The following is an 18,770-nucleotide window of genomic DNA, read 5'->3' as shown; positions in this document are numbered from 1 at the left end:
AGTCCCTTGTGAGCCAGCAGCCCCTTATATCAGATGGGCCCTGCTCGCTGAGCTCGCCCCCACCCTCCCAGCTTCAGCTCTGCTGGAGGTCACCCATGCTCTTTGTGTTTCCTCTTTTCTGGCAATGCGGAGTTTTATTATTTCTGTTTTCAATATCTTTAAAAAATGTTTTTGATTGCATGTTTGGCATAGAGGATTTGGAGAACTTGAACAACTAGAAGCAATTTAAAATCATTTGTGAATCCATTCATCACCATTAATTTTTTCAATGAAATTGACATATAACATTGTGTAAATTTAAGTGTACAATATATTGATGTGATACATTTATATATCATGACCTTGTGTTAGTGCAGCAATAACTAGAATTTCTATCACATCACATAATTACAATTTCTCTTTGTGGCTGGAATAATTAAGGTCTAGTCTCTAGGCAAGTTTGGTGATTATGACACAACATTGTTGTCTATATGCACTGTACTGTCTAGGACTTATTTACTACTTGTTGCAAGTTCGTACACTTATACAATACTTATCCTAGCCCCCCACCCCCGACCCCACTTTCTGTAACCACCATTTTACTCTCTATTTTAACATGTCTGTACACACACACACACACACAAATGGAATCTTCTTTACGCACTCATCCATTGATGGGTGCTTAAGTTGTTTCCATCATTAACATTTTCGTGTCAATGTTATCCTGATTCTATTACTCTCTGTATATATATCCTTTTTCCTGATCAAATTAGGTAAAGATTACAGGTAGTACATTGCAGTCTGTCTTTTCATTTACTAAAATAACTTAAACATATTTCTATGTTGTTAAGTCATCTCCTGCAGAAACATTTTGAAAGGTAGCCTTGTATGCCATTCATTTAAAGAATCCCCTGTTGTTGGGTATATGGGTTATTTCCAATATCATACTATTCTAGACCACACAGCAGGACAGTGAAAAAACTCTTTGAGATGAAATCTCGTCCCTGCCCAGAATCGTTTCTATAGGGTGTACTCCTGAAGTGGGCTTGCTGAGTCAAAGCACACCTACAATTTGAAGGCAATTGACATGTGTTGACAACTTACCCTGCAGAAGGTCTGCCCCAGTTTAAAATGGGACTCCTAATGAGGCACATGACGTTGACCCAGCCCAACTAGGGTGGAGGTGCTGATGGCAAGACATGCTTGGCATTACAAATGGGTAGTCTGCTGCAAACGCTCTACCAGTAACCCCTAAGGTTTGCCAGAGAGTCCACGAGAGCAGAAACTGAGCTTCTTTGGTGCCTGTCAGATGGCTGTTCAAGAGCATAGAGCACAGGCTGACCTCTTTGCTGCCAGCTAACTGGTCTACCCAAAAAAAGTCAGGTCAAGGCTGGGTGATCTCCCTCTCCCTCTTCCCTGTCTCTTTAAAATCTAATTTTCCTTTATTCCTAGACTCAGTCATTAACTGATCATCTCATACATGAAAAAGCAATCTGCATGCAAAATACTAAGCAGCAAATACATGAAGTCTCTCTGGCATAGTCTTGGGCATGCCTCCCCCGTGTGTGCTCTGTAGCCATATGCTCTTTCCCTTTATGCTCTGACCACCGTGGGACCTTCCTGTGCACTCTTCTAGGCCTGTGGTTACCCTTCTGAGCCCCAGCTTCCCCCTGAGTTGGTCTCAATCAGGCAGAAGCAAAAGTGGCCAGGACTTCTGCTGATTCCAGAGGTCTTTGCCCTAGTGGGAGAGAAGACTTGATAGATGCTGCAAAAAGTCTTCAAAATCTGCTGTCCCAGACGTTCCCAGAGGTCCCAGGGCACAGTTCAAAGGGAACACATTCAAACTCTAGCTTCTTCAGCTACCATCTTGGGACCCTGGGGCAAGTCATTTGACCTCAAGAGCCTTGCTTTCCTCATGTGCAGAACGTGCACAATGTGGAGGCAACCGACCCTCTCTCCTCTGATGGCTGTGGGCTTTAGAGACCACATGCACACAACACGCTGCGTGCAACACACCCGCAGAGAGATGATGTTATGGTGACCACAACACAGGTTATGTAGCATCACATGGAACAAAGAGGCCGGGAACTGGAACCCAAACCCAGGCTGCCTCCCTGGCGTTCCAGATGCTTCCTGGGAGAAAGCTGCTCAGCTCCGTGTCTTCCATTTTCTCACGCGTGAAACAGGGTGGTGAGAGTGTTACGGAACCAAACTTGAGTCCACTTGCCCAGAAAAGCCAGTCTACTGACTTCAGGTCATGGTGAAGTAAAGAGCATCATTTATTGCAGGGCACCAAACAAGCAGTCCAGACAGCTAATGCTGAGTTCAGTTCAGTTCAGTCACTCAGTCGTGTCCAACTCTTTCTCAAAAGGCCTGAATTCCCATGGTGGCTTTCAGGGAAGGCTTTAAAGACAGGCTGAGGGGAAGGGGTTTGGGGGTGTGTGGTCAGCCTGTGGGCATTCTTATGATTTGTTGGTTATAAAAGAATTAAGGGATCAATATCGTCAACAATCTGGTTCCAGCCGTCTGGGGTCTATGTGCTTGTGACAGCTTACATACAGTTGACTTCTTCCACATGGTGCAGTCTGTGAAACAGTTCATACGATTGGCTCAGAACAGCCCTTAAGGAGGAACTAAAGGTCCTCGAGTTTGTTTAATGGCTAAACTTTTATTACTTTTGTCCTGTTTTCTTTTGGCTTTGCATTTTTCTTACTTTTCTGATTAAATGTATTCTTTGGAACTTGGGGAAGACCTAGGAGGTTAAAGTTTTTTTTCATAAGTGAGAGGCAGGTGGAAGACTCAAGTGGGGGCAGGTCTGTCCTGAGAAAGCACCATAGGGTCCAGCTTGGTTACCATAGCACCTGCTTCATAGACTTGTGGGAATTAAATGAGGTGATATGGGGACAGAGCTCCGTCAGTAGCCAGAAACCAACAAATGTGGGCTACGGTGACTCCCCGTACCATCATCTTCATCTGCACCTTCGCTGCTTAAAATGAACAGAATAAATAGATAACCTTTGCTTTTACATTGTCTAATCTGCATTAATCCTCTCTAGTCTGTCTTCTCAGTGTTTTTGTTTCTCTCTAGAAATTTGATCTAGTTTTTTTTTTTTTTTTTTTTTTTAATATCTCCACATCCAAGGAGCAGTGGTTACACGGGTGCAGGAGGGCCGAGAGGAGCTACTCCATGTTCAAGGTCAGGAGGGGCGGCGGTGAGGAGAAACCCCTCGTCCAAGGTAAGGAGCAGCGGCTGCGCTTTGCTGGGCCAGCCGTGATGAGATACCCCACATCCAAGGTAAGAGAAACCCAAGTCAGAAAGTAGGTGTTGCAAGAGGGCATCAGAGGGCAGACACACTGAAATCATACTCACAGAAAACTAGTCAATCTAATCACACTAGACCACAGCCTTGTCTAACTCATTGAAACTAAGCCATGCTCGTGGGGCCATCCAAGACTGGCGGGTCATGGTGGAGAGGTTTGACAGAATGTGGTCCACTGGAGAAGGGAATGGCAAACCACTTCAGTATTCTTGACTTGAGAACCCCATGAACAGTATGAAAAGGCAAAATGATAGGACACTGAAAGAGGAACTTCCCAGGTCAATAGGTACCCCATAAGCTACTGGAGATCAGTGGAGAAATAACACCAGAAAGAATGAAGGGATGGAGCCAAAGCAAAAACAATACACAGTTGTGGATGTGACTGTGTAGACCCAAGGTCCAATGCTGTAAAGAGCAATATTGCATAGGAACCTGGCATGTTAGGTCCATGAACAAGGCAAATTGGAAGTGGTCCAACAGGAGATGGCAAGAGTGAATGTCAACATTCTAGGAATAAGCGAACTGAAATGGACTGGAATGGGTGAATTTAACTCAGATGATCGTTATATGTGCTACTTCGGGCAGGAATCCCTTAGAAGAAATGGAGTAACCATCATGGTCAACCAAAGAGTCCAAAATGCAGTGCTTGGATGCAATCTCAAAAACGACAGAATGATCTCTGTTCATTTCCAAGGCAAACGATTCAGTATCACAATAATCCAAGTCTATGCCCCAACCAGTAATGCTGAAGAAGCTGAACAGTTCTATGAAGACCTACAAGACCTTTTAGAACTCACACCCAAAAAAGATGTCCTTTTCATTATAGGGGACTGGAATGCAAAAGTAGGAAGTCAAGAAACACCTGGAGTAACAGGCAAATTTGGCCTTGGAATACGGAATGAAGCAGGGCAAAGGCTAATAGAGTTTTGCCAAAACAACACACTGGTCACCCTCTTCCAACAACACAAGAGAAGACTCTACACATGGACATCACCAGATGGTCAATACCGAAATCAGACTGATTATATTATTTGCAGCCAAAGATGGAGAAACTCTATACAGTCAGCAAAAACAAGACTGGGATCTTGTGGCTTGGATCATGAACTCCTTATTGCCAAATTCAGATGTAAATTGAAGAAAGTGGAGAAAACCACTAGACCATTCAGGTATGACCTAAATCAAATCCCTTATGGCTATAGTGGAAGTGAGAAATAGATTTAAGGGCCTAGATCTGATAGATAGAGTGCCTGATGAACTATGGACTGAGGTTCCTGACTTTTACAGGAGACAGGGATCACGACCATTTCCATGGAAAAGAAAAGCAAAATGGCTGTCTGGGAGGCCATATAAATAGCTGTGAAAAGAAAATAAGCGAAAAGCACAGGAGAAAAGGAAAGATATAAACATCTAAATGCAGAGTTCCAAAGAATAGCAGGAAGAGATAAGAAAGCCTTCAGCGATCAATGCAAAGAAATAGAAGAAAACAACAGAATGGGCAAGACTAGAGATCTCTTCAAGAAAATTAGAGATAACAAGGGAACATTTCATGCAAAGATGGGCTCGATAAGGGACAGAAATAGTATGGACCTAACAGAAGCAGAAGATATTAAGAAGAGGTGGCAAGAATACACAGAAAAACTGTACAAAAAAGATCTTCACGACTCAGATAATCACAACGGTGTGATCATTCACCTAGAGCCACACATCCTGGAATGTGAAGTCAAGTGGGCCTTAGACAGTATCACTAACAAAGCTAGTGGAGGTGATGGAATTCCAGTTGAGCTATTTCAAATCCTGAAAGATGATGCTGTGAAAGTGCTGCACTCAATATGCCAGCAAATTTGGAAAACTCAGCAGTGGCCACAGGACTGGAAAAGGTCAGTTTTCATTCCAATCCCAAAGAAAGGCAATGCCAAAGAATGCTCAAACTACCGCACAATTGCACTCATCTCACATGCTAGTAAAGTAATGCTCAAAATTCTCCAAGCCAGGCTTCAGCAATACGTTAACTGTGAACTTCCAGATGTTCAAGCTGGTTTTAGAAAAGGCAGAGGAACCAGCGATCAAATTGCCAACATCTGCTGGATCATGAAAAAAGCAAGAGAGTTCCAGTAAAACATCTATTTCTGCTTTATTGACTATGCCAAAGCCTTTGACTGTGTGGATCACAAGAAACTGTGGAAAATTCTGAATGAGATGGGAATACCAGAGCACCTGACCTGCCTTGTGAGAAACGTATATGCAGGTCAGGAAGCAACAGTTAGAACTGGACATGGAACAACAGACTGGTTCCAAATAGGAAAAGGATTACATCAAGACTGTATACTGTCACCCTGCTTATTTAACCTATATGCGGAGTACATCATGAGAAACAGACTGGAAGAAGCACAAGCTGGAATCAAGATTGCTGGGGGAAATATCAATAATCTCAGATATGCAGATGACACCACCCTTATGGCAGAAAGTGAAGAGGAACTAAAAAGCCTCTTGATGAAAGTGAAAGAGGAGAGTGAAAAAGTTGGCTTAAGCTCAACATTCAGAAAAGCAAGATCATGGCATCTGGTCCCATCACTTCATGGCAAATAGATGGGGAAACAGTGGAAACAGTGTCAGACTTTATTTTCTGGGCTCCAAAATCACTGCAGATGGTGATTGCAGCTATGAAATTAAAAGATGCTTACTCCTTGGAAGGAAAGTTATGACCAACCTAGATAGCATATTGAAAAGCAGAGACATTACTTTGCCAACAAAGGTCCGTCTAGTCAAGGCTATGGTTTTTCCAGTGGTCATGTATGGATGTGAGAGTTGGACTGTGAACAAAGCTGAGTGCCGAAGAATTGATGCTTTTGAACTGTGGTGTTGGATAAGACTCTTGATAGTCCCTTGGACTGCAAGGAGATCCATCCAGTCCATTTTAAGGAGATCAGCCCTGGGATTTCTTTGGAAGGAATGATGCTAAAGCTGAAACTCCAGTACTTTGGCCACCTCATGTGAAGAGTTGACTCATTGGAAAAGACTCTAATGCTGGGAGGGATTGGGGGCAGGAGGAGAAGGGGTCGACAGAGGATGAGATGGCTGGATGGCATCACCGACTCGATGGATGTGAGTTTGAGTGAACTCAGGAGATGGTGATGGACAGGGAGGCCTGGCGTGCTGCGATGCATGGGGTCACAAAGAGTCGGACAGGACTGAGTGACTGAACTGAACTGAACTGAACTGATGTTTCTAATTGGCTTCCTTGGTGACTCAGACAGTAACGAGTCTGCCTGCAGTGCAGGAGACCCAGGTTCGATCCCTGGGTCAGGAAGATCCCGTGGAGAAGGAAATGGCAACCTGCTTCAGTATTCTTACCTGGAAAATCCCATGGACAGAGGAGCCTGATGGGCTACAGTCCATGGGTCGCAAAGAGTCAGACACGACTGAGCTACTTCCCTTTCTTTTTCTATGTTTCTAATTAACAGGCTCAAGCTTTCCTCTATTTTCTTAAACATATAGAGTATAGTGTAAGACTGTCTTAGTATGTTTATCTACTAATCCTATCATTTTTGTTCCTAAGTCTGTTTCTATTGATTTTTTTTTCATTATGACTTTTAGGTCGCCATTGCTCATCATTATAGGAAACACTCTGAGGACTTCCCTGAGGGTCAGAGTGGTTAGGACTCTGAGCTTCCACTGCATGGGGTGCTGGTTTGATCCCTGTTTGGAGAACTAAGGTCCCCCATGCTATGTCGCCAAAGAAAAGAAGAGAAAAGACTATGATAATAATAAATCTTTGTCTATTTTAAAAAGGAAGTGTCTTTAAAGTAGATTTCCAGAAGTGAAATTGCTGAATCAGAAGATAGAAATGTTCTTAGAGTTCTTCCTTTTTCTGAAATTGGTTGAAATTTAGAAACTCTCTAGCTTTTGGCTCCATCAGCAGCATATAATAGATGGAACCAATCATCTCCTGAGCCTTTCCAGCAAACCTGAGTTTTCACTTCCTTGGAAACAGAGGAGACACACTTGGTGATACTGTTCGCCCATGATCCATCGAGATCTCCAGGTGGAGGATGGAAGGAAGTAGGAGAGGGCTTAGACCCTGACGTGCAAATTCTATTAAGAATAGTTACCATCAGCTGGGGCCCAGCGAGGTTAGGAACCTGCCCAGAGTCACACAGCAGCAGGTGAGTGGCAGATTTTGGGTCAGAATACAGGTCAGCCAGAGCTGCCCCTACTACATGCTGGGCACTGTTCTAAGTGGTTCACACAGAGTAAGTGCAGAGAGGCACTGCCAGGATCCCCATGATACAGATGAGTCATTGTACCCAGGGGCTACTTTCTGAGCCAACATAGATGGAGGTGGAAATGAGAAGAGCTGGCAGAGCTTGGAGTCTGCTGCCCCCAAGCTCACTGCAGAGAAGGTGAACCCCCATCTCCTAAGAGACACCCCCTTTCAGCCAGTGACCAGAGTCCTTTGCTTGACTCATGTGCTAAGTCGCTTCAGTTGTGTCCAGCTCCTTGCAACCCTATGGACTGTAGCCTGCCTGGCTCCTCTGTCACCCCTTCCCATAAAGTCTCGTTTACTGAAATGGCCCCACTGCCTGGATTCCATCTGTGATGAAACCTGCCAGAGGCTGCTAGATGCAGCTCCGAATTATTATTATTGGTGCATAATGTCTGCATGGGAAGAGGAAATTGAAGGAAGCTGGGCTTACCAAGAGATGCTCACACTAAGGGAGAAAAGCAAAGAAAGCCAATACTATATGACATCACTTATATGTGGAATCTTTCAAAAAATGATACGAATGAATTTATTTACAAAATAAAAACAGACTCACAGACTAAGGGGAAAGTTAGGGGAGGGATAAATTAGGAGTTCAGAATTAACAAACACACTACTATATATAAAATAATGAACAAGGACTTACTGTACAACACAGGGAATTCTACTCAATATTGTGTAATATCCTATATGAGAAAAGAATCTGAAAGAGAACAGATATATGTATATGCAGAACTGAATCTCTTTGCTGTACCTCTGAAACTAATACAACATGGTAAGTCAACTAACTACCTTCCAATACAAAATAAAAATTAAATTAAAAATATAAAGAGAAAAATAGGTTAAAAATATGTATTTGTTTTCACTGCACAGCTTCAATTGTTGTTCATAATTTCATAGGATATCTTACCATCTACAAACATATTGGATGACGTAGGGGACACAGGAGATGTGGGTTGGATCCTTGGTTCAGGGTTGGATCCCTATGTTGGATCCGTAAATATCTATGGCTGATTCCTGTCGAGGTTTAGCAGAAAACAAATTCTGTAAGCAAATATCCTTCAATAAAAATACAAATTAAAAAAATAAAGAAAGAAGCTGGGCTTTCTTAGGGTCTCCTGCACTTCGTCTCCGATATGCTCTGCCAAGCGAGGAGGAGGGAGAGATTTAAAATTCCTTTGTGGGAGAGTGACCCACTTTTCTCCAGCTGCACCAAGGCAGAACTAAAGCAAGTGAATTAAATGACCAGAAACCACTCAAATGTCTGTCTGCTGCAGAATGGTAAATTATGTGATTATACCACCAACAAACCACAGCTGCACATAACAACAGGGAAAGCCTCACAAACATTATGCTGAACACAAAAGAGTACATGTTGTAAGAGAGATTTATATGAACTTCCAGACAGTCAAGCTAATCTGTACTTTTAGAAGTCAGGACAGTGGCTACCCATTGAAGGCCGTGGTGACTGGTGGGGTTACTAAGAGGGCTTCAGGGATGCTACCGATGGTCCTTCTCTTCTGGTATTGGAGACGTTGGTGTGTTCATATTCTGAAAATTCTTCCAGCTGTTCAGTTTTGATTTGTATATTCTTGTGTATCTTTTATATATACAATGATGTGAGTAATAACAATGATAATGAAGATCGTGAGAGTAAAAGCAAGTGGACTCAAACTTTGGTAGGAAAGACTTGAGATAGCCTTCTGGATGATCAGAGAGCCTTCTGGTACTTAAGATATCCTTCTGGATGATCAGATATCCTTCTGGATGATCAGGTATCCTTCTGGATAATCAGATATCCTTCTAGTACTTGAGACAGCCTTCTGGATGATCAGATATCCTTCTAGATGATCAGATATCCTTCTGGATGATCAGGTATCCTTCTGGATGATCAGATATCCTTCTAGTACTTGAGATAGCCTTCTGGATGATCAGATATCCTTCTGGATGATCAGATATCCTTCTAGATGATCAGATATGTTTCTGGGTGACCCAGTATCCTTCCAGGTCATCCAATATCCTTCTAAGTGGTCCTTCTGTGTGCGTGCGTGTGTGTGTGTGTGTGTGTGTGTGTGCGTGCGCATGCGCGTGCACACATGCGAGGTCACTTCAGTCATGTTTGAGTCTTTGCAACCCCATGGACTGTAGCCTGCCAGGCTCCTCTGTTCATGGGATTTTCCAGACAAAAATAGCAGAGTGGGTTGCCATGTCCTTCAACAGGGGATCCAACCCTGAACCAAGGATCGAACCCACGTCTCCTGTGTCCCCTACGTCATCCAATATGTTTGTAGATGGTAAGATCTCCTACTAAGTTATGAACAACAACTGAAGCTGTGCAGTGAAAACAAATTTCTACTTTAATATCAAGCAAATCTGGCTTCAAATTCTAGCTTTTTTATGACATTAATTACATTACTTTGTCTCTCTGAACCTCAAGTTTCCCATCTGAAACTGGGACCGACATGCACTCTTTGAGGCTTGTTGTCATGATTACAAGTAGAATGGCTGGCACACAGTTGATAGTAAACGCATGGCACCTGGTGACCCCTCCCCGTCAGGAGAAAAGAGTTTAAAGTTCTGAGCTCCCCTTACACCTCAGGCCCAGAGACTCTTGCTTCTAAATGATACAGTTGGTCATAGACCAGGGAATTTCCACTTTGACTTCTCAGACAAGTGGCCACAGAATGTGATTTCAGAAGCACTCAAAACCTGCCTTCCCAGCAACTTCAATATTGTCATTGCTTGAAGGTTCTTCTTGTTTTCAGACTTGGCCTGAGTCCCTGTGACCTTCCACAAGGTCACATTACCCTGGGAAGCAGCAGAGCCTGGGTGTTCAGAAGGAGGCTTGGGGGTTAGATGGCCCAGATGTGGATCCTGACCCCCACTTGTGTTTCCTCATCTGTTAAATGGGGTGAAGGAACATGAGACTGCCCAGCTACTGGAGTTCTTGTGAGAATTCTGAGATATGGGGCTTGTGCCTAGACAGCATATTAAAAAGCAGAGACATTACTTTGTCAACAGAGGTCTGTCTAGTCAAGGCTATGGTTTTTCTAGTAGTCATGTATGGATGTGAGAATTGGACTATAAAGAAAGCTGAGTGCCAAAGAATTGATGCTTTTAAACTGTGGTGAAGGAGAAGACTCTTGAGAGTCCCTTGGACTGCAAGGAGATCCAGTGAGTCCATCCTAAAGGTGATCAATCCTGGGTGTTCATTGGAAGGACTGATGTTTAAGCTGAAACTCCAATATTTTGGCCACCTGATGCAGAGAGCTGACTCATCTGAAAAGACCCTGATGCTGGGAAAGATTGAGGGCAGGAGGAGAAGAGGACAACAGAGGATGAGATGGTTGGATGGCATCACTGACTCAATGGACACGGGTTTGGGTAGACCCCTGGAATTGGTGATGGGCAGGGAGGCCTGGTGTGCTGGGGTTCATGGAGTCACAAAGAGTCGGAATTGACTGAGCGACTGAACTGAACTGAGCTGAACACAGTAAGTGTTCAGTAATGGTAGTTGATGTTGCTGTTATTAGTACTATCTTGTGGGAGACAAAGACCACCTGTCCAAGAAATCTCAGAGGAAGCTAGCAAATGATTGATTCAGCAGGCATTTTGTAAGCACCTACTATATGCCCCATCCCCGAGTCAGACCCACCACACTGTGTGGGGTGCAGACAAGAAGCAGTAAGATACATCCCCACCTGCTAGGAGATAGTGTCCCTGGAATGACCAGACACTTTTGAGCTGGTTGGATCCTGAGCTGTGTCACCCCGCAGTGGCCTGTCTGGTGGGTGTGGGTTGGATCCTTGCATTAATTTGCACAGGCTGATTTGTGTGGAAGTGGGCTGATCTGCCTGAAGAGTCGAGTTGGGGGGATGACCACAGACCCCAAGATATTTGTCTCATGGCTTTGGCCTGAGCACTGTGGACAGAGTCCTCAGGCACAGGCTCCAGGAAGCTCCAGGCCCAGGCTCTGGTCACTGAGGGGGCCCTGCAGGGCACAGGGAACAAAACGGTGCCAATTCCGTACAGGACAGGGCTGGGGACATGCCCTGCCTCTGTGCAGAGCACGGAGTGGCTCTGACACTGGAAGGTAGGGAGACCCCACTGGGCATCCGCAGGCCCACAGCTTTGGGGTGCTGAGACCTCCAGGAACAGCAGCAGAGGTGGGGTAGGGGAGCAGAGCAGAAGACTGTGAGAGGCCTGGAACCCCTAAGTCTGCTCTGGAGACCCCCAGAAAGAACAGCAAGATTTCATGTTGTGAGGATTTAGAATGGAGCTGACTTATGTGGACCAGACAAGAGACCAGAGGCATTTCTGGCTGTTAGTATGATTCTCCCAGGGGCCCACAACCTCTTGAGACTGGGTGGAAGGGTACTCCCAAGAGATACACCATTAGCAGTGCTTTGCCTTTTTCGTTTTTAATTTTAATTTATTGCAGTATAGTTGCTTTACAATGTTGTGTTAGCTTCTACAGCACAGCAAAGTAAAGGAGCCACACACCATGTAGGTCCCTACCCTTGTGGACTTCCTTCCCACTCAGGTTACCCCAGAGCCTTAACTGGAGTTCACTGCACTATACACCATGTTCTCGTTAGTTATCTAGTTTCCGACATTGTTGCTCAGTTGCTAAGTCATGTCTGACTCGTTGTGACCTCACAGACTGTAGCCCGCCGGGCTCCTCTGTCCACGGCATTTCCCAGGCAAGAATATTGGAGTGGGTTGCCATTTCCTTCTCCAGGGGATCTTCCCATCCCGGGGATTGAACCCAACCCACATCTCCTGCATTGGCAGACAATTCTTTACCGATGAAATACCAGAATAGTACCGGTAGTACACATACCATTCACACAAGGTCTTTGATGGCACCATTTGTACCATGGGTATTATTTGTTCCATTTGCAGAAGGGGTTAGTGGAGCTCCATGGGGTCAAGTCACCTCCCAGGCAGGGCACTGACTAGACCCGGTCTCCTGTCTCAAGGCTGATTCTTTCCCAGTGGGCCTTCGACATGGGCCATCTGGACAATGGGTGGTGTTATGGGTTGAACTGTGTCCCCCCACTCCCACAAATGTATATACCCCAGTACCATGTTTGGAGATAGGGTCTTTAAAGAGGTACTTAAGTTAAAATGAGATCATTAGTGTGGGTCCTATTCTAACATGACTTGTGTCCTTTAAGAAGAGGAGATTGGGACACAGGCAGGTAGGTAGGAGACTGTTATCTGCAAGCCAATGACAAAGGCATCAGAAGGACCCAATCCTGCCTGAAATGGATCAGGACCCTCTGGTCTTTGTCCCCCCATGTCCTCTGCCTGACTTTTGTCTGTGGATAAACCTTAGCCAAAGAACAAATTTAATCAGAGAAGTGAGAACATGGAGAAACAAAGGAAAACTGTCCAAGAAGACCAAAGAATAATCATGGAGCCATTAAGCACAGTCAAGGACCTTTAGTTCCTCCTCCAGGACTATAGAGAGTATCCTGAGCCATATCCTGTGAGCTGTCTCCTAGATACTGAAACCCCAACCAGGTGGTGGTTATAAAGTGGTGGTTTAGTCACTAAGTCAAGTCCGACTGTTGTGACCCCATGGGCTGTAGCCTGCCAGGCTTCTCGGTCCATGGGATTCTCCAGGCAAGAACACTGGTTGCCATTACCTTCTCTATGCAATTTCCTTCTACCTGGTGGAGAAGTTAACTGCCTTATGACCAGACTGTAGCCTGACAAAAGCTTCCACAGTTCCAAGAATTGGCCTCAGGGAAGTGGGAACAAACTGACCCTGGAACTGAAGACCAACTATACTTGAAACAATCAAGATGATGGTCAGACCACCGATGGTCAATTTCAAAATGACTGTGAGGGCTGACTGTGCTGTTTCTGTTATGTAGCCCCCTCCTCTGTCTGTAAAAGCTCTTGCCCCCTGATTGTCAGGGGCAGGGTATGCCTTTAGACAGGCATCTGCTTTCCCTAAAACCCCTCCTAGTTGCTGGTATCCAAAATAAATTTTCCTTTCCACCAGCCTTGCCTATTTATTGGCTTTTTTGGAGCAGCGAGCAGCTGGACCCCACATCTGGTTATTTACAGTACCTTGATATCTGACTTCCAGCTTCTAGAACTGTGAGAAAACAAAATTCTCTTGTTTAAGCCACCCACCCTGTGGTGCTTTGTTATGGCAGCCCGAGCAAACTAACACAGGTGTTAGGAGAGCCCAGACATGATAATGGATGCACAGGCAGGCTTCCTGGAGGTGAGCGGCCTCTAGTCATGACCTTCTTTCTTCTTCTTGGCCTCCTTCCTCTCCCCACAATGTCAACACGTGCCAAGTCAGCAGGAGAGACTGTTCTGAGGGGCTGTACTGGTCCCCAGGGTGCTGCCTGTAGCCAGACCTTCCCTGACTCCCTGAGCCACATGGCTTCCCATCTTGCTGTCTCAGTTTCCACCTCCATAAAATGGGAATCCTTTGATGCCTCCCTCCTCCAGAGTCAACTGCTTACAATTAGGAATTATTTGGCTAAATAGTCATTATACACTGTTCATGGGGTTGCCAAAGCAAGAATGCTGAAGTGGTTTGCCATTTCCTTCTCCAGTGGAGCACAACTTGTCAGAACTCTCCACCATGACCGATCCATCTTGGGTGGCCCTACACAGCATGGCTCATAGTTTCATTGAGTTAGACACAGTTGTGGTCCATGTGATCAATTTGATTAGTTTTCTGTGATTGTGGTTTTCATTCTGTCTCCTCTCCAAGGGCAATAAGGAGTTCATGATCTGAGCCACAGTCAGTTCCCGGTCTTGTTCTTGCTGACTGGATGGAGCTTCTCCATCTTTGGCTGCAAAGAATATAATCAGTCTGATTTCGGTGTTGACCATCTGGTGATGTCCATGTATAGAGTCTTCTCTTGTGTTGTTGGAAGAGGGCATTTGCTATGACCAGTGTGTTCTCTTGGCAAAACTCTATTAGCCTTTGGCCTGCTCCATTCCATGCTCCAAGGCCAAATTTGCCTGTTATTCCAGGTGTTTCCTGATTTCCTGCTTTTGCATTCCAGTCCCCTATAATGAAAAGGACATCTTTTTTGGGTGTTAGTTCTAAAAGGTCTTGTATGTCTTCATAGAACCATTCAACTTCAGCTTCTTCAGCGTTACTGGTCGGGGTATAGGCTTGGATTACCGTGATATTGAATGGTTTGCCTTGGAAATGAACGGAGATCATTCTGTCGTTTTAAAGATTACATCCAAGTACTGCATTTCAGACTCTTCTATTGACTATGATGGCTACTCCATTTCTTCTAAGGGATTCTTGCCCACAGTAGTAGATATAATGGTCATCTGAGTTAAATTCACCCATTCCAGTCCATATTAGTTCACTGATTCCTAGAATGTTGACATTCACTCTTGCCATCTCCTGTTTGACCACTTCCAATTTGCCTGTTCATGGACCTAACATTCCAGATTCCTATGCAATATGGCTCTTTACAGCATTGGACCTTGCGTCCATCACCAGTTACATCCACAACTGTGTATTGTTTTTGATTTGGCTCCATCCCTTCATTCTTCTGCAGTTATTCCTCCACTTATCCCCAGTAGCATATTGGGTACCTAATGACCAGGGGAGTTCATCTTTCAGTGTCCTAACTTTTTGCCTTTTCCTACTGTTCATGGGGTTCTCAAGGCAAGAATACTGAAGTGGTTTGCCATTCCCTTCTCCAGTGGACCACATTCTGTCAGACCTCTCCACCATGACCCATCCATCTTCGGTGGCCCCACACGGCATGGCTTTGTTTCATTGAGTTAAACAAGGCTGTGGTCCGTGTGATCAGATGGGCTAGTTTTCATGATTATGGTTTCAGTGTGTCTGCCCTCTGATGTCCTCTCGTAACACCTACCATCTTAATTATGTTTCTCTTACCTTGGACGTGGGGTATCTCTTCATGGCTGCTCCAGCAAAGGGCAGCCGCAGCTCCTTACCTTGGATGAGGGGTATCTCCTCACGGCCACCCCTCCTGACCTAGAACATGGAGTAGCTCCTCTCCCACTAGACCATTCAGATATGACCTAAATCAAATCCCTAACGATTATACAGTGGAAGTGAGAAATAGATTTAAGGGACTAAATCTGATAGATAGAGTGCCTGATGAACTATGGATGGAGGTTCGTGAAGTTGTACAGGAGACAGGGATCAAAACCATCCCCAAGGAAAAGAAATGCAAAAAAGCAAAATGGTTCTCTGAGGAGGCCTTACAAATAGCTGGGAAAAGAAGAGAAGTGAAAAGCAAAGGAGAAAAGGAAAGATATTTACATTTGAATGCAGAGTTCCAAAGAATAGCAAGGAGAGATAAGAAAGCTTTCCTCAGCAATCAATACAAAGAAATATAGGAAAACAACAGAATGGGAAAGACTAGAGATCTCTTCAAGAAAATTACAGATACCAAGGGAATATTTCATGCAAAGATGGGCTCAATAAAGGACAGAAATGGTATGGACCTAACAGAAGCAGAAGATATTAAGAAGAGGTGGCAATAATACACAGAAGAACTGTACAAAAAAGATCTTCATGACCCAGATAGTCACGATGGTGTGATCACTCACCTAGAGCCAGACATCCTGGAATGTGAAGTCAAATGGGCCTTAGGAAACATCACTTCCTATGACAAAGCTAGTGGAGGTGATGGAATTCCAGTTGAGCTATTTCAAATCCTGAAAGATGATGCTGTGAAAGTTCTTCATTCAATATGCCAGCAAATTTGGAAACTCAGCAGTGGCCACAGGACTGGAAAAGGTCAGTTTTCATTCCAATCCCAAAGAAAGGCAATGCCAAAGAATGCTCAAACTACCACACAATTGCACTCATCTCACATGCTAGTAAAGTAATGCTCAAAATTCTCCAAGCCAGGCTTCAGCAATACGTGGACGATGATGTTCCAGATGTTCAAGCTGGTTTTTGAAAAGGCAGAGGAACAAGCGATCAAATTGCAAACATCAATCGATCATCGAAAAAGCAAGAGAGTTCCAGAAAAACATCTATTTCTGCTTCATTGACTATGCCAAAACCTTTGACTGTGTGGATCACAACAAACTGGAGAATTCTTAAAGAGATGGGAATACCAGACCATCTGACATGTCTCTTGAGAAACCTGTGTGTAGGTGAGGAAGCAACAGTTAGAACTGGACATGGAACAACAGACTGGTTCCAAATAGAAAAAGGAGTACATCAAGGCTGTATATGGTCACCCTGCTATTTTAACTTCTATGCAGAGTACATCATGCGAAACACTGGGCTGGATGAAGCACAAGCTGGAATCAAGATTGCCGGGAGAAATATTAATAACATTAGATATGCAGATGACACCACCCTTATGGCAGAAAGCGAAGAACTTAAGAACCTCATGATGAAAGTGAAAGAGGCGAGTGAAAAAGTTGGCTTAAAGCTCAACATTCAGAAAACTAAGATCACGCCATCAGGTCCCAGCACTTCATGGCAAATATAGGGAAACAACGGAAACCATGACAGACTATTTTTTTGGGCCAAAATCACTGCAGATGGTGACTGCAGCCATGAAATTAAAAGACACTTACTCCTTGGAAGAAAAGTTATGACCAACCAAGACAGTATATTAAAAAGCAGAGACGTTAGTTTGCCAACAAAGTATGGTTGACAGAGCTATGTCTAGTGACTAGCTAGTCAAAGTTATGGTTTTTCCAGTGGTCATGTACGGATGTGAGAGTTGAACTATACACAAAGCTGAGCGCCGAAGAACTGATGCTTTTGAACTGTGATGTTAGAGAAGACTCTTGAGAGTGCCTTGGACTGCAAGGAAATCCAACCAGTCCATCCTAAAGAAAATCAGTCCTGAATATTCATTGGAAGGACTGATGCTGAAGCTGAAACTCCAATACTTTGACCACCTGATGTGAAGAACTGACACATTGGAAAAGACCCTGATGCTGGGAAAGATTGAAGGTGGGAAGAGAAGGGGATAAAAGAGGATGAGATGGTTGGATGGCATCACTGACTCATCAATGGACATGAGTTTGAGTAAGCTCTTGGAGTTGGTGATGGACAGGGAGGCTGGCGAGCCCCACCATGGGGTCGTAAAGAGTTGGAAACTACTGGGTGATTGGACTGAACTGCTCAGGTTTTGGGATCTTAGTTCCCCAAACAGGGATCGAACCTGGGCCCTTGGCAGAGAAGGTGCAGAGTTCTAGCCACTGGACTGCCAATAAAGACCTTGGAATCTGAACCTGGCACCCATAGTTCTAAGCCTCTACTGTGCTCTCCGGCATGAGCCTCTGAGCTTCACGCAGATGGGAAACCACTCGGTCAGCTCTTTCACAGATGTGTGTCACAGCCCGGATGGTGTGGGTGGCTCCAGGTGCCCCGGCCATGTAGCTAATCCTTTATGAATGACAGGTGGGACTTCTTGTAAGAATATATTCACCATCTATCCATTCATCCAATGAAGGCAGATTCCCTAACTGCCAAGCCTGGGATGAGAATTCTTGGGCAAGGGAATGATTTATTGAGGAAGTGCCTTAGGGAGAAACCTGTAGGAGAAAGAGAAAAACAGGGCAGCCACGGCACAGATCCAGACGTCTAGGCTGAGCCCAGGAAGAGCCCTGGGGCACGCCGTGTACGACCCAGATGGCCTTGCATCAGGCGGGGAGAGGGCGGTTATGCCCTCCACAGTGTCATTCTCCCAACTCACTGGTTAGAGGTGGGCGAGGAGGGGTGGGTGATGAGCAGGGTGGCACCCAGCAGCCTGGGGGCAATCCTCAAGAGAAGGAGGCCGAAGTGCGCACTTGGCAGCTGACCCCTGGGTTGGGGACCTGGGCCAAGAGGGGATCTGGGTGGGGCCTGAACACCACCTGCCCCCACCTCCATCTCTTCTCTGGGGGCTCTTTGATTCCAAAGCATTGACTGCACACCTATCACCTGGGGGAACGGAGGAAGCAGAGATGAGAGTGACGTGGACTCCACCCTCCCGGAGCTCCAGTCTGCTCAGAGCGGCCCAGACAATCACACACCACTCAAGCGGGAGCTGGCAAGGTGAAGACACATAAAGTGCTGCGGGAGCTTGCGGGTGGGACTGAGCCCTTGGAACTGGAGAGGAATTCGCCGGGCAAGACTGTACTAAGTAGCCCTTGGACCCCGAGGAGCCTCAGGTGGGCTTAGCTACCTGGGGGACAGCAGGCCAGTGGAGCGTCGCTGCAGAAGT

This window comes from Bos taurus, chromosome 2, assembly GCF_002263795.3.
Source record: "Bos taurus isolate L1 Dominette 01449 registration number 42190680 breed Hereford chromosome 2, ARS-UCD2.0, whole genome shotgun sequence".
In the NCBI taxonomy this organism is placed as follows: Eukaryota; Metazoa; Chordata; class Mammalia; order Artiodactyla; family Bovidae; genus Bos; species Bos taurus.
Note: the sequence above shows the minus strand (reverse complement) of the source record.